Here is a 14,209-nt window from a genome sequence, read left to right on the forward strand (position 1 = left end):
TTAATCCTTCATGGAAATAATTTGTTTGGTATTTTAGGAGGAAAAGAGAACAAAATAAATGCAGACACAGAAAGATGGTTTCTGATCACAAAGGCTATAATAAAAATAATTTATATCTGTACATATGAGCAATATTTTATAATGGCTAGCAAACACAAGATACTTCTCCAAGGAATGTTCACTATCAAGAAGGTGAGAAAAAAAAAAAAAAGAAGTTGGCAGGAAACCGAACAGAAGATCAGATGAATTAAAATGTAATAAATTTGTTAACATGAGTTTTAAAAGGTGGTGCAAAGAAAGCAAGAAATTAAAAGTTAAAACATTAATGCAAGAGATGGCAAGTGAAAAGTAAGACCTCTGAGGTCATCTATCACAAATTTCTGCCTCTGTTTGTGTTGTTAATGTGAACTGGTTTTGGACCAAGTTTTCCAGGCAGCATAGGAATATGCACAAAAATGAAAGTACAGCGTTTCAGATGTGGTTCAGTGAAGAACTGTATTTTTCCTGTTTTCTACCATGTTGAGGGGAAGTGCCAAGATAAATTCTGGCTTTAAACCCTCCAAAAGTCATCCCCATTCACTATCCTCTGAGCTTACATGCTTTGCTAAATATTAAGACCAAGCATTAGTCATTTCCTCTGCAATCTTCTCATATCACATTTTCCCAGATATAATCTTTCTGTTTTAGTTCTGCTCTTATGATTTCCCCTATTGAAGTGATGCTAATTTTGCATGTTTATGCCTGATCCTTCTATGTTCTTTATATGGTATTCCTAGAAGTGTATGTTTTCAAGCTGCCTCAGTGAATGCAAACAAAAAATATTTATATATTTTTGCTCATTCATAGAAAAATAACACAAATTCTGAACCATTACTTCAAAACTCAGAGAATGTGTCCATTACTGAAGTCAGGAATGACTGTAAAATCTGTGCAGTCAGGCCTGCCTCTTATTTGCTGATGGAAACAAATTTCAAGGCTGGAAAGCTGAAGACGAGAAGGTTAAATCTTTACCAGTTTTGCTGTTAATATTCTCTTCTGCCTTCTTTTAACTCACAACAGAGTCATCAAGAGCTGTTCTAAATGGTGCTCTGCAAATTATTTCAACTTTCGTTACATTTTGTTGGTCTTCTTCAACTTAATTTGGGATTGCTTATGAGTAATCTGTCTCCTTTCAGAATTCAAAGAATTTTATTTTATTTTTTATTTTTTCACAATAAGAGTATTTCACTCCATTATCCACTTACTTAATTCCCCTTAAAGAGATCTCCACCCACTGCCAATTTCAGCCTTGACATTTCTACAACACAGTCATTACCAGGCACTGTTCTTATTCAGAGTATAACAAAGTTCTGCTAAGACTCCTTTTTTTCTCAGAATGCTATACCAGTACTGACTTATCTGAAATAGAAGTGGAAATCACGTGCTATATATATAGTATTTATATAATGAAAATGCAGTACAAGACATTTTATTTTTGGATCTCTATGGAAAAAAAATACATAAAATACACATGAACAAATAAGAATTTCATTATTCTGTTATCTAATGTTGAGCTTCTAACAAAATATGCTTTTTCTAATAAGTATGTTGTCTGTGATGTAGCAGCTGCTGGTCTTATGTTTCTTGCTAGAAGAGGTGAATGTGTCAGTGGTATTTTTGCATGGATATCTAGTGCATGAATGATATACTAAAGGGAGGGATGTGAAAACCATGATATAATGCAGATCATCTAATGTGATATGCATGTGTGTATTTCTATTCCTACATGTAAGGTTATCACACTGATATGGCCATGATCCAGCCTCCTTGTTTCTTACGGTATCTGTTTGTGATATCTGGAAAATCTTGCTTCCCTACTAAGACAAAAGAAATTGATTTGCATGTCTTTTTCCCACTACTTGGTGCAAAGATGATTAGCATCACACTGTGTTATCTCCAGTAGGAATGATGCTCACTTTTCAGCTGTCTTCACAGAACATACACCCACACACCTTCTGAATGATGTGTATCATCACTGTATCCATAGTTATTTTGAAATAACTTATTTCTCTCTTTAAAGAGCAAGAGGAGCACATTCCCAAAAACATTCTGAGATGAAAATTGAATATTCCCTTATTACATCCACATATTCCTTTTCTTTTTTTTTTTAAGTAACTCCTAAGTAATCCAGCATTTTAAATCTGTATCCCAGTTCCAAATTGATGAATTTACTTGTGACAGCTAATGATGTATTTGGGGAATATGTTCTCTGTTGAAACTGAACATTTAAATCGTTTAATTCTGATATTGCTTAAGGAATTAAAGGCCAAAAACCAGAATGTATGGAATCACTTCATTGTAACAGTATTGCATCTCACAAACAGGAAATAATTTGTCAACAAATCTTGTTTAATCACTTCCAGATAGGGAAGGACACACAGGGAATGAAACCCAGTTAAAAACCCTTTAGAAACTGATTCAGCTAAGCTTCTAGGAGGAGGAATCCTGTAACATTTGCATATTATGTAAATAAGTGAGCAATCTTAAAAGATAAGATTCACAGGGGTAAGTGGAACTGGTCCTGTAGACTATTTAAAGAAAAGAAGAAAAAAGAAAGAACAAATAATAACAAAAACCAGAATGTTCTGTTTCTGTGTTGTCCTCTCATGGATTCGTGAAGTCCCTGAAAACATACCGCAGAGGTGATATGGGAGCAAAAGCGGATGTTGTCTCCCAACAGGGTAGCTTAAGGATCTTTTTTTCCTCAGGAATTAAGAATGAAATGAGGAAGAGAGAACAGAGGAATGAGAAGTGAAATTTCTTGATTTTGTTCTTGGTGAAGACAAGAATGTTTAGACAGCTGGTGTCATGTTAAATGATGGGAAGACAGAAGTAGAGTGACAAACGTGTTAGTGAAATCAGAAAGGGCACAGATGGAAAAAGAACAAAAGCCATAAGCAGAGAGAATTATGTCTTGGTTGCCTGAATTAAGATAAACAGGCAAATTTGTAAAAATTCCAAATATTAAGAATTTCCCTGTCAGTCAGAAAAAAAGGTAATAACGCACATAGAGGGGCATTGTGTGCCAGTGTGCTGGAAATGCACCTTTAACACTTGAAAATATCAAAAAAAGTGAAAAAGCTGGAATAATATCTCTGTACTTAAGTGCTTCCATGAAAACTGTTCACCCTGGGAGAATGTCTTTATTAGAAACAGTTCAGAGTTTTGGTTGAGTCAGGATATCAGTTTCCAGTTTTGGAATGAGCACATCTACTTAGCAACGTTTTCCTTCGGACCAAAGTTTGCCCTTGATTACACTGCTGTATAGAAGAAATCATTCAATCATTTTTTATTATTTTTTCAACAGCAGAATGGTTATTTTAGATTGCTTTGCACTATAGAAGCACAAGTATATAGTGTAGTTTCTCTTTTCCATTCTCCCAAACATGTTATTTATCCTTCAAAATGCTTGCAAAAGGACAGAGTCTGCTGAATATGATATCAACATGCGATGTCTGGTATGAATAGTGATAAAGTAACTTATAAATCAGAAAGTTGTGGTAAAAATCTGACCTGAAATGTTATCAAGATCCACCACACTCTTACTGTGTTCGTTTTTTCCCCCCTATGTATTCATTGATTTTTAAGGCACTGAGCATGACTGTTAAATCAATGATAGTTTGTCACAAAATTGTAGAGTAAAAGGACTGTATTACTGGGGTCAACTACAAATTAGCCCAAAGGGTAAATGCAAAAGGGTGTGCAAAAGCTAAGGAAGAAAGCAGCAGATGTTGTAAAATATGGCAACAATGTAACAGCTGTTGGAAAATGTATATCCTCCTGTAGTCTTGTTCCTCTGCTTGTTCCTCTTGTGCATAATCAGCATCACGAGCTGTGTTCCTGAAGAGCATTTTACATTAGAGATTTCTTTAGGGAGTGTGCATGTGTTTAAAATTTTCTGTACGTTCTCTGTGGCTGAGACAATTGCAAAGGCACGGTCACAAATAACCTTAGGAAATTGGTTAGGATATATTCGGTACCAAGGCTGTCTTCTCCCCAATTTGATCAGTTTTTGAGGCTTATAAAAACTTATTTCCAAGTATTTACTTTTGTTTGTGTGCTCTCCATTTCTCATGAGATCTGATTGAATATGCTATTATATTTTTATTGTCTTTAAATTACCACTGTGAGCTTGAGGACCACATATGGGGCTATGATATTTCTCTTTGGGGATTTGTAATATTACCGTTTAGTTTTACCAACCTATGTAGTCTTTAACACACCAAACTCTTTCACTGACTTCATACCAAACTGCTAAAATCAACAGGATTGTTCAAAATCCTTCATCCTGATGGCAGCAAGTACCTGAATGTTCATGTTCTGAAGACAATCTTGTAATTAGAAATAAGCCCTAAATTACCAATGCAAAGTATGGAGCTATAAATGTGCATTGGTTTCTGTGACAGAACTTGCCTCTGTCTTTCCATCAACTCATCAGCAGGAAGCCATTTGAATTGCATCAATGTCATAGCTCCTTCTGGAGTTCCCTGTAGGGGAATATGTCTTCCCATAGTGCTCTGGTTACACAGGATGAGGAAAGACAGACAGACATAGCTGTACATTGATTATATGATGCCAGAGTGGAGAGAATTTTGGCAGTCTTTGGTACATCCCTCTCCAGTTCCCTGTAATCTACAAGAATCTGTTCTACAATCATTTTTTTTCAGAATATTCTTGTATTCACACAGTCACAGTTTGTTCTTGGTGTTCTGCATCTGAAATTCCATCCTTGTGGTTGTGGTTTCATTTCTACATGCTCATGTTTCTGTTCTGTGACTATGCAAAAATAAATCCTTGACTCAGATTTCTGATACATTCTCTTTTGGCTACAACTTTAAATCCATTCTTTGCAACAATTTTTTCCAAATGAAAAAGAAAAAAAAAGTTTGAAGAGGGATTTTCATTTTGTTGATTTTGAAGGTTTGCCGTTTCATTTTCCGGACAGGTATACTTGTGACATGAGTCCATTTGCTGGACAGTGGATAATGCCTGAGTGGAAAACAGACAGATGAGAGGAAGCAGGCCAGTGCAGATTCCTGCCAGACTGAGGTTCTTTTAAATACCACTGCACTGGGGGCTGGAATCTGTTAATTCAGATGACCTGTGTTAGGCATCTCTTTGATGGACACTCTTGACATTTGGGAAAATGGGATTCAGATCCAATTTAGAGTCCATTTTTTTCTGTCACCCCTCCCCTGAATTGGTACTTCTTTCTTTGTTTAGTTGCTAAATCTGCAATACTTAATGTTTCTTCTTGAATACAGATAAGCAATTGCCTGTGGATCTGATGTCAATATGGCTTTCTCATGAATTGCCTGGTAGAGTACTGCTGGGCAGCTGATTGAACTGCACCCCTTCCCTGGGGCCCAAATGGTCTCTGCTGCCATGTGCTTACTCCACAATGGCCTGAGGGGCCAGTATTTCAGACTCTGCTGTTGCAACCTGGATTATTGTTGCTGGCATTTTAGACTACGCTCTACCAAACAAAGCAAGCACATCATCAAAAAGCCGCAAGATTATACCAGCAGCTTGCTATTTCCACAACAGAAAGATATGTATGAAAGAATTTCTGCTGTAAACAGCCAGGACTGCTTTTTCATTTATTTATATTTTTTTATATAATACATCTGAGCATAACCTGAAACTTCCATTGAAATCAGCAAGCCTTATGGTACATTTTTTCTGCTTAGAAATAAAGTGTACAGTGATTGTCCAATTTTACTGTCTTCGCCTGGGGACCTCACAGACTGAATGTTGATGAAATAGTCAATTGATTAGAGACAAGCAGTCTTTCCAGAAGTCCTGAACAAAAGAACGACTGTTTCCCACATCTCTTGCAAGTTTCAATTAATATTCCATAGTGAAGATGATATCTAAATAGAGAATAAATAGTAACTGCAAAGAAAACATAACTCTTGAAGTTGAATATAGAATGTATTTTACACTTCTACTGTTTGTGGTGTTAAAAACTTTATTCTAATCCTTATGTTCACCCAGGGGAATTTATAAGGGAATACCTGCAGGCTCTCTAATGGTACCATTTTATAAGTTGCAAGAAGAACAAACTGTCAATCCTAAAACTGAAAATCAAGTGTCTTTTCTTATTAGATTCATGTGAGGTAAATCCAAGCAGTAAGTAACATCAGTAAGGATAATTGCCAAAGAATTATATGTATCGTTAGATCTAAATATGTATTTTCAGTGTAAAACATTTTTATTTCCCAGAAGGTGATGTTAAAAAGGCAACATCAGAGTTCTCAAAACAATTAATTTATGCACAAAAACATTGTAAAATATGCAGCTTATTAGATTTCACAGTCATGCTTCCTACAGTCCTCATTATACAGCTGCGAAGTGCTGAAGGCTGCCAGTTTGCTCCATTGTCTGTGGGATGTACAGAAGGCATTTTTCTCCTATGCATAGCAATCACCTTTCATACCTCTATGCTTACATATTTACATACAGTATATTTTTCACAATTTGCCTCGCATGATAAAACATTCTTAAAATGGTATATGAGCAATCTAAAAAGTTTCTTTTTGACATGTTGTAGTTTTTCAGAGATCTTGACTTACACGTGTGCTGCGCATTAACATTGTTAAAACATTTCATTAGCTTTGTAAGCAATCTAGAGGAAGCAAACAACATGGATTCCTCTCCTCATTAAGGATCTAATCCTGACTTAGTTTCCCACACGTGTGAAAAAGTTTTCCTGGTGGAAGCAGTTTACTGCATTTTCCTGCGTGTTATTTCATAGTTTATCATAGTGATTATTTTGGCTACTGACTAAGCTGATCCTGTTTGCTTCCAGGTCTCTTCTTTAATCGATGCCGTGGATCTATTCAAACTTCTGTTTTAAACTCTCTTTTCTTTTCTTAAACTGTCTTTTCTTTTGGTCAGTGTCTACCATTTTCTGTAGGTCTGTGGTGTGCTGAGTTCTCAAATCTCAAAACAAACGAACAGTACTTTGTTGCTTGAATGTTTTAGAGTAATTTTTAATTGAATATTAGATACATCAAATGCAGTTCATTTCAGAAAATATATACAGTGTCTATATTACTATATAAATTCACATAGGTGTGTATATATGCAATATAATGTGAATGATAACAGAACTCTCGCAATATTTGCACTTACATGTTGGTGTGACAGCATACTTGAATGAAGTTCTGGGAGGTATTATGGACTGGTATGATCTGTTTTGAGTATATGCATATAAAGGAGTAGACATACAACTCGAATTTAGCCATTTGTGCTATCTGAGAAGTATAATTTTGGTTTAACTCTGCTTAACCAAGAAACAAAGATAAATTCTTTTTCCCTCCTTTGGATATAGCAGAAGCCGAGTACAACCAGCTGTCTAATTTAGCCAGTTGAGCCTAAACTGAGTTGTATGAATAATGCTCTTTTCCTCCTTCCTTTCCTTAATCATCATAAACAAGATCATGACAGCATCACAGTATTTCACTACTTAGAGTCAAATAAATTATAGCCAGGAAAGACAAATTACCCTATTAGTTAATTTTCCTGTCTTTCTAGGGTTTTCCCTTAGAACACATTATCTAGCATCCTGCGCAATAAAGTGAACTTTTCCGTGAGGTGTGAGGAGGATTCTGTTATTTCCCTTGGGGAGTTATTCCTCCTTGTACAATATCTTATTGTAGGGAAGATTTTGCTGTTGATTTTCTCTTTGCAGAAGATTAAGTGGATGCTTGTATCTATCTATGTATCTGCATGGTTCTCATCACCCACATACCACCATTGCGTCTGCAAAGTACACAAATTTTCCTTCTCATTTCTCCCTCTAAGGGTGGCTGTGTACAGGATTCTACTATAGATATAATAGAGCAGATCTTTGCTTTCATTCTTTCTAGCATGACAAGCATGTTGTCCTGCAAATACCTTTCTATTCATTTGCTCTAAGTATATGATGATCTTCTGAAAAACTCACAGAAGGGTTCTGTCATTTGCTTTCGAAGCAATCCTTAAAACCCTTCCATAATGCCTATGTATCGGCAGCTCTATGGGCAACCTGAAAGCAGGTAGGTCAAGCAGCAGCAACACAGTGTGCTGGCAGTGTTGCTTCCCTGGGTGATTTGCATCTTCTTGTCATCTCTTTGTCTCTCTTCAGCTGTCTCATTAGCCTTTCCTGGTACTCGGCTCACAGAATCTTTGGGAGAGGACTTGCACTGTGAGATCTGATGCATGTGTTGGGCTTTTAGAGCTTTGCAATGAAACAGCTCTTAATAATAAGAAAAATGAATTGAAGGACTGATTTAGAAGGTAGGAGTGAAATAACATAGAAAAGTGCCCTTAAACACTCATACAGTGTACCTGCATATATGTACGTTTACATAGTTTGTGCTTCAGATATGCATATATATCTGCATACGCACCAAGATACGCAATTTAAAATATCAGTCATAATATTATGTGTGTATTTTGCATCTGTTAAGAAGTGCTGAAGTGCATTATGCAGATTTCTATTCCATATGTAAACTGTTTATTTGGCTAGTGAAAATTCTAATTCGTAGATTTTGTGTTTAAGAAATGGCCTCCTGCAGACTAACGTAGGACAATAAAGCTTAAAACTATGGTTTTATATTTAAAAAAATCAGTGACGGTAAAAAAACAAATAAGAACAACTTTCTTCAGCTTTGAGGCAGTAATAATTTACATGTCAAGAAGTTATACAGCTTTTTATGAGATTATTGCAGTTTTATTCAATAAAAATAGTTACCATGACAACAACTGTCATGCTACCTGTGAGATTATAGCAAAGAAGGACAGTGAAGAAAAGGCTTCATTTTGGAAAGAATGCTTATCTGACCTGCTGAATACAAACAATGCTTTGCTTTGACCATTGATGACTGCATGGCTACTATCAGCCAAACTCAAAATCTAGCTGGAGATTCTGAAGCACAATGATCCTCTTAGAAAAACAAAACAGTTGTTAAATAATGGTAGCTCTTTTCCATGCAAATATACTCTTAATGCCCTGTCAGATTTGTAATCAGATCTCTTGAATGAAATGGAGATTTCAGCCCATCAAGGTCTGGAAAGGAGAGAAAGAGTGGAGCAGACTAAAAAGGACGTCAGAAAAGCAAAGAAAACAGAAGTACCATGGAAAGTGAGAAAACACAGCCCTACTAACTTGCATCATGGCCACATTTTTCAGTTTTACCAGCCATTGCAGTCTTTCAGCAAAATGGTTGCTTCATTGAATATGGATTCATGTAAATTTTTGGCACTGACTGTGTGTTACATCCTCTAAACATGCAAGTTTGATTTCTTTTCAGTGCACTTATTTCACTCCACACCAAAAAAATCTTTGCTTCACTACTCTTTGTGGCAGCATATGCATTTTTCTTTCTGACTAATGTGCAGAATCTGTATCCTGACTTGCACATAAAAACACATGCAAAACAACAGAAGAGAGCTGGCTGAGCACTCGTCTTACTTTTATGAAGGCTTTTAATCTTAGTTTGCCAGCAAACACAGATTTTCTTACCTAACCATATGAAAATGCCTTTATTTTTAATTGTGTCTGTGATTGCTAGCCTGTTGCAAAGAGAAACTATGAAACCTGACACTAACAGGGTAAAACATCCAGCAATGGTTTTTGGATAAATCACATTAGAAGTGTTCATTAATTAAAATCTGATTAAACTCCTTACAGTCCATATTTATTCACAGGGTCATTAGCATTGCAAAAGTGTACCTCAGAAAAAATTGCAGAAAGTTTTTAACTGAGTATATTAAAATTTACATCATTTATCTTAAAAAAAAAAAAAAGAAGTTTTGTATTACATAAGGCAATATTAAGTATATAAAAAAAGAAGTAATAGTGATTAGGTTGTTGGCCCAGATTATACAAAACTGCTGTATTATTGTAATTAGGGCAACAGTGACTTGGACTATAATAGCAGCTTTCTTGTAAAAATGGCACCATTTCAAATTTATAGTCTCTAGCTAAATGAGTTTGTTGTAGCATTGATGAAGAAGCAAACACAAGCCAAATGCAGTCAAAATTAAACAGAAACAGAAACCTTAGCTTTTTATTTGCTGAGTAGAACCCAGAACATTGCTTTTTAAAGAGCTTTTACTACAGAAATGGATTCTTACTGCTTTTTCAATGCAAAACTTTTATCTTTAAAACTTTAAGTACCTTATGCATGTAAAAATATTTCTGTACATGTAGTTTCTAACTACAGTGCCTGTAGGGCTGTAAAATGCTACTTAAATATTGATAATCTAAAGCTCTAGTCCAATGCACAGGGAGTTCTGCTGCATTAGGGTGATTGCTTAAATAATAGCTATGGTGGCTGAGTTCCTTTTTTTTTTTTTTTTTTTCCTTTTGTGTTATTTTGCACCCTTGGAATTTTATCAGTTCTGCAGGTCAGGCACTGGAATGGGCTGCCCAGAGAGGTGGTGGAGTCACCGAGCCTGGTGGTGTTCAAAGAGCGTTTGGATGTTGTGTTGAGGGACATGATTTAGTGAGAACCATTGGTGAAGGGCGAATGGTTGGACTGGATGATCCTGTGGGTCTTTTCCAACCTTAGTGATTCTATGATTCTATGATTCCAAATCGTATGTTCATGCTTAGCTGAAAAAGGCTCTGTCACTCAGTGGCATAAAGTGCTATTTCTTCTGGACCCTGAGCATCTTGCAGTGGGACCAGAGCTGCACCGTGTAGCAACATCCTCTGCAGCTGCAAACGGAACCTTATTTGCTCCTTTATGTACTTACTATTGCCAGTGTGAATGTACTCATGTGGCATGTTTCACACCTGCACAAGACTTGAGTAAGAGCATAAAACAAAAAATTCTCATGAAAGGTGATAAGATTTAACATATCTTAAATTTTAACTATCTAGTGGATACTTTCAGTAATTACTGAAGTAATTACTTTAATTTTTGTTTCATGATTGTTTTTATAAACGGTTTTTATCAATATGATTGTTGGGAGCAAATGACTGAATTTCAGAGACCTCAGAAGTGTATATGATGGTAGGAAATGGAGTGCAGAGTTGCGGAGAGTGGCAGTCTGAGAAAGTGGTTTTAGGAGCTGGGAAAATATTTTATTTTTCTCTTCCCTTCATTAGTTTTATTAGGCAAGATTATAGTCACACTTCTCGTGACCTCGAAAAGAAAAAGGAGGGTATGCTATTTTTTGCCTCCTCTTACGAATATATTAAACAATGAATGGGAATGCTCCATTTTATCTATGTTGTTATATATGTATAAATTTTGGATTAGGTTGGTGCTTTGGTAAGGGATTAAATTATTTTCTGTCAAAAGAAAAAATCTTGAGTGGAGTATCAGAATTGGAAAAGCTGCTAGACGCTGATTGCTTGTTTTATTAAGACATATTCAACTTTAATGTCTAATGAACACTTGGGATAAAGGATGCATTTATCAAAGAATCAGCATACCCATTTAAGTTTTGAAATCTTGAAATAAATATCTCTAAAAGTCTTACGGAATTCTCTAGTGAAATAAGAAAAGAAAAGACATTATATATCAAATCTTTCTAAACAAGCAATGTAATTATTTCTAAAGTCCTTTGAAATGAAAGCCAGCTAAGCAAATCAAACACAATCTCAAAGAAGTCAAGTATTTCAATTCTTTATTTTCCTTTGTGAATAGAATAGAATATCATGGAAACAAAGTGGAGCAGCCACTAGATAAAATACACTAACAGAAATGTTCATTGTTCTGTGAATGAGCCTTATCATATTCCAGCCATGTCCCACTGTATGATGTTCTTCATGAACATCTTCTGTCTTAGCAGGTTACAAAACAAAAATTTCACAATAGCTGCCACTCCCACAGAAACCTAGTGCATCACCTGCTGTTTTCATTCAGTGCTGGAGCACTGACTTCTGTAATCATAATCAGTATTACATGCAGGACAGCAGCTCTGAACTGTGGGGCATGTCTTGCTGGGATATTAGGGCTATAGACTGAATTCTGCATAAGTGAAGACACAGATTGATAAGAGATTGCTTTCTGTAAGAACTACAAAGTAGTGAATTTTCAGTTGGAATATGAGTTGCAGAAGGTGAGCCAACACAATTTAAATATGAGACAATTCTAACAGCTACAGCTTTTCATTCTTTGAGACTACCATGGTCAAGGCACAGAGGATCCTTTTGTTCCTCTGGTCCTGCAACATCCAAAAACAGGCTTCATACACACTTCTTTTCCATTGTCACCCATTTCATTTGTTTTCCGTAGCCTGCATGATGGCTTCTGACTGCACTCCATGTTTGCTTCCCTATCACTGTTTCTCTTCTCCTGTATGTCATTCATCATCTGTAGACTGTAGGTACCGTATTTGTTGCAAGCATTGTCTGTTTGTAATTTGTAGTTGGTCAGAGAACAAATTTCTAGTGTTAATTACATACAACCAAACTATCAACTTGAGGATAAAGTCCTTTCCTTGTGCCCAGTGGGAGGCTAAAGGATAGGCTGGCCAACTTTCAACGTCAGAAATAGTTAAGCCTCCAAACAGATAACCTATAGAAGTTTGTAAGTACAGGATCTGCAAACATCTAAGAAGCAATTTAATATTCATCATCATTGTGTTCCTCTTCTACATTGCGTATAACTGCTGCAGGCCACCTTGATTCTTCTGGACATTGCTGAGCAACAGGAGAGAAACTGCTGGAGTACTTTCATGCCTGATGGGGCCATGGTAGAGCTTGCATGACAGTTGGCTGATCTTCTTCCCTTGAATACATTTGTAGCCAAAATTAGTAAATCGGTGACCAGTACAATCCATAGGCTCCCCCCCCCCCCCCCCCCCCCCCCCCCCTCCCTCTCTAGTGAGCTATGTTTCTTCCACTCTTCCACTCATATTCCCTCCCCTAGGAATTATCTCATGCAGAAAACCTTCCACAACTTCAGACTCCGCAGAACTTCCAATCCATGAACAGTGTGGCCAAATTCTATCGGCCATCTATTTTGCCCCACTGCTCAACATTGACAAGTACAGAATCCTGGAATGGAAGCTATTAGTTGCAATGCAGATTATCTCAAAATATGCAAATATTCTTTAAGTAATTCAACTATTCGACACTCTAGTGCTCGAAACTGTCCAAAACTGTGGCAGCAATGTGATGTACAGAGAAAGAAGAGCACAATGCAATAGCATGCCAAAGGGATCTCTTCCACTTCTAGTTCACTGTTCCTGCCCAAACGGGAGATATAACTTGGGTTCAGCAGCACAGAGTTTAAGAAGGAAGAGGAGACATTTTACAGGCACATCTAGAAAGGGAAAGTATTTTGGTGGGTGCTATAAGTATTTTCCTTTTTAAACATGAGAAACGTCATTCAGCCTTTAAGCTCTTTCCTACTCTTTTCCACTGTAGATACAGTAATTGATTGCTGATTGTACAGTTATTGCTGATCTAATTAATGTCATCATTGTCTTTTTAAGCCATCATTTAAATAAAAAAAAAAAAAAAGCTTTTTAGCAGCAAGCTTAACAGAACCTGCTGAGTTTTGTTCAGTTTTGCTCATTACATAAATTGAATATGCTATGTTGCCTAAAACTAGAGAGGGCAATTTCTTTAAATTTTTCTTCCTTATTTTTGGATAGAGTATGGAATGTGTTACTCTAGCTGGGCAATGGACCCCTCCGTGGCAGGAACTCACTTCAGAAACAATAAATGTTGTCCTAACACTGTCACTGTGGCCACATCAAACCACTGCTATGGCTGCAAGCCAAGAGAAGAAAAAAAAATCTCTTTCATTATTGCTTTTCTGTGCAGTCACTGTAACTTTGCAAGGTTCTTCCAAATGTAATTTTGCAAATCTTAAATGCAACATATTATATTGTATTATTAACCTTGTATTTCATATCCCTTTGATATGATTCTTGAAGTCAATACAGATCTATCAGGTAGCTTTAAATTCATTCTACAAAGAAACCTTAAATGATACAGGTTCTAGAAAGGTTTCTACTTTACCCAGAAATTCAGTCTGCTGGCATATATCATCTGGAAGGCAAACGTTTCATTTGAGTTCAGTGAATGTTGTTTTAGGTTATTATTGTGGATTTTCTTTATTTTTCATCGTTGCATACCTCACACATTTCTTTAGAGTTTCAAATAAATGAATTATTTTAGAATAAATTATGCACATATCTAGGAAGACTGTAAACA

At 36.2% G+C, this 14,209-nt stretch overlaps 1 protein-coding gene and 1 long non-coding RNA gene across 12 annotated transcripts in view; one reads left to right on the forward strand and one right to left on the reverse strand.

The window, feature by feature from the left end:
* Nucleotides 1-14,209, forward strand: part of CDH8 (cadherin 8) — a 143,889-nt gene that overhangs the window by 54,540 nt on the left and 75,140 nt on the right. The gene's annotated exons all lie outside the window — the stretch shown is intronic.
* The window catches only part of LOC112533264, a 102,196-nt gene continuing 99,639 nt past the window's right edge, over nt 11,653-14,209 (reverse strand). For all 3 annotated transcript variants that reach the window (XR_005862952.2, XR_005862951.2, XR_005862948.2), the window contains one exon: nt 11,653-12,773. This is a non-coding gene — a long non-coding RNA (uncharacterized LOC112533264). The remainder of the gene's footprint in view (nt 12,774-14,209) is intronic.

This window comes from Gallus gallus, chromosome 11 (genome assembly GCF_016699485.2).
Source record: "Gallus gallus isolate bGalGal1 chromosome 11, bGalGal1.mat.broiler.GRCg7b, whole genome shotgun sequence".
Taxonomy (NCBI): domain Eukaryota; kingdom Metazoa; phylum Chordata; class Aves; order Galliformes; family Phasianidae; genus Gallus; species Gallus gallus.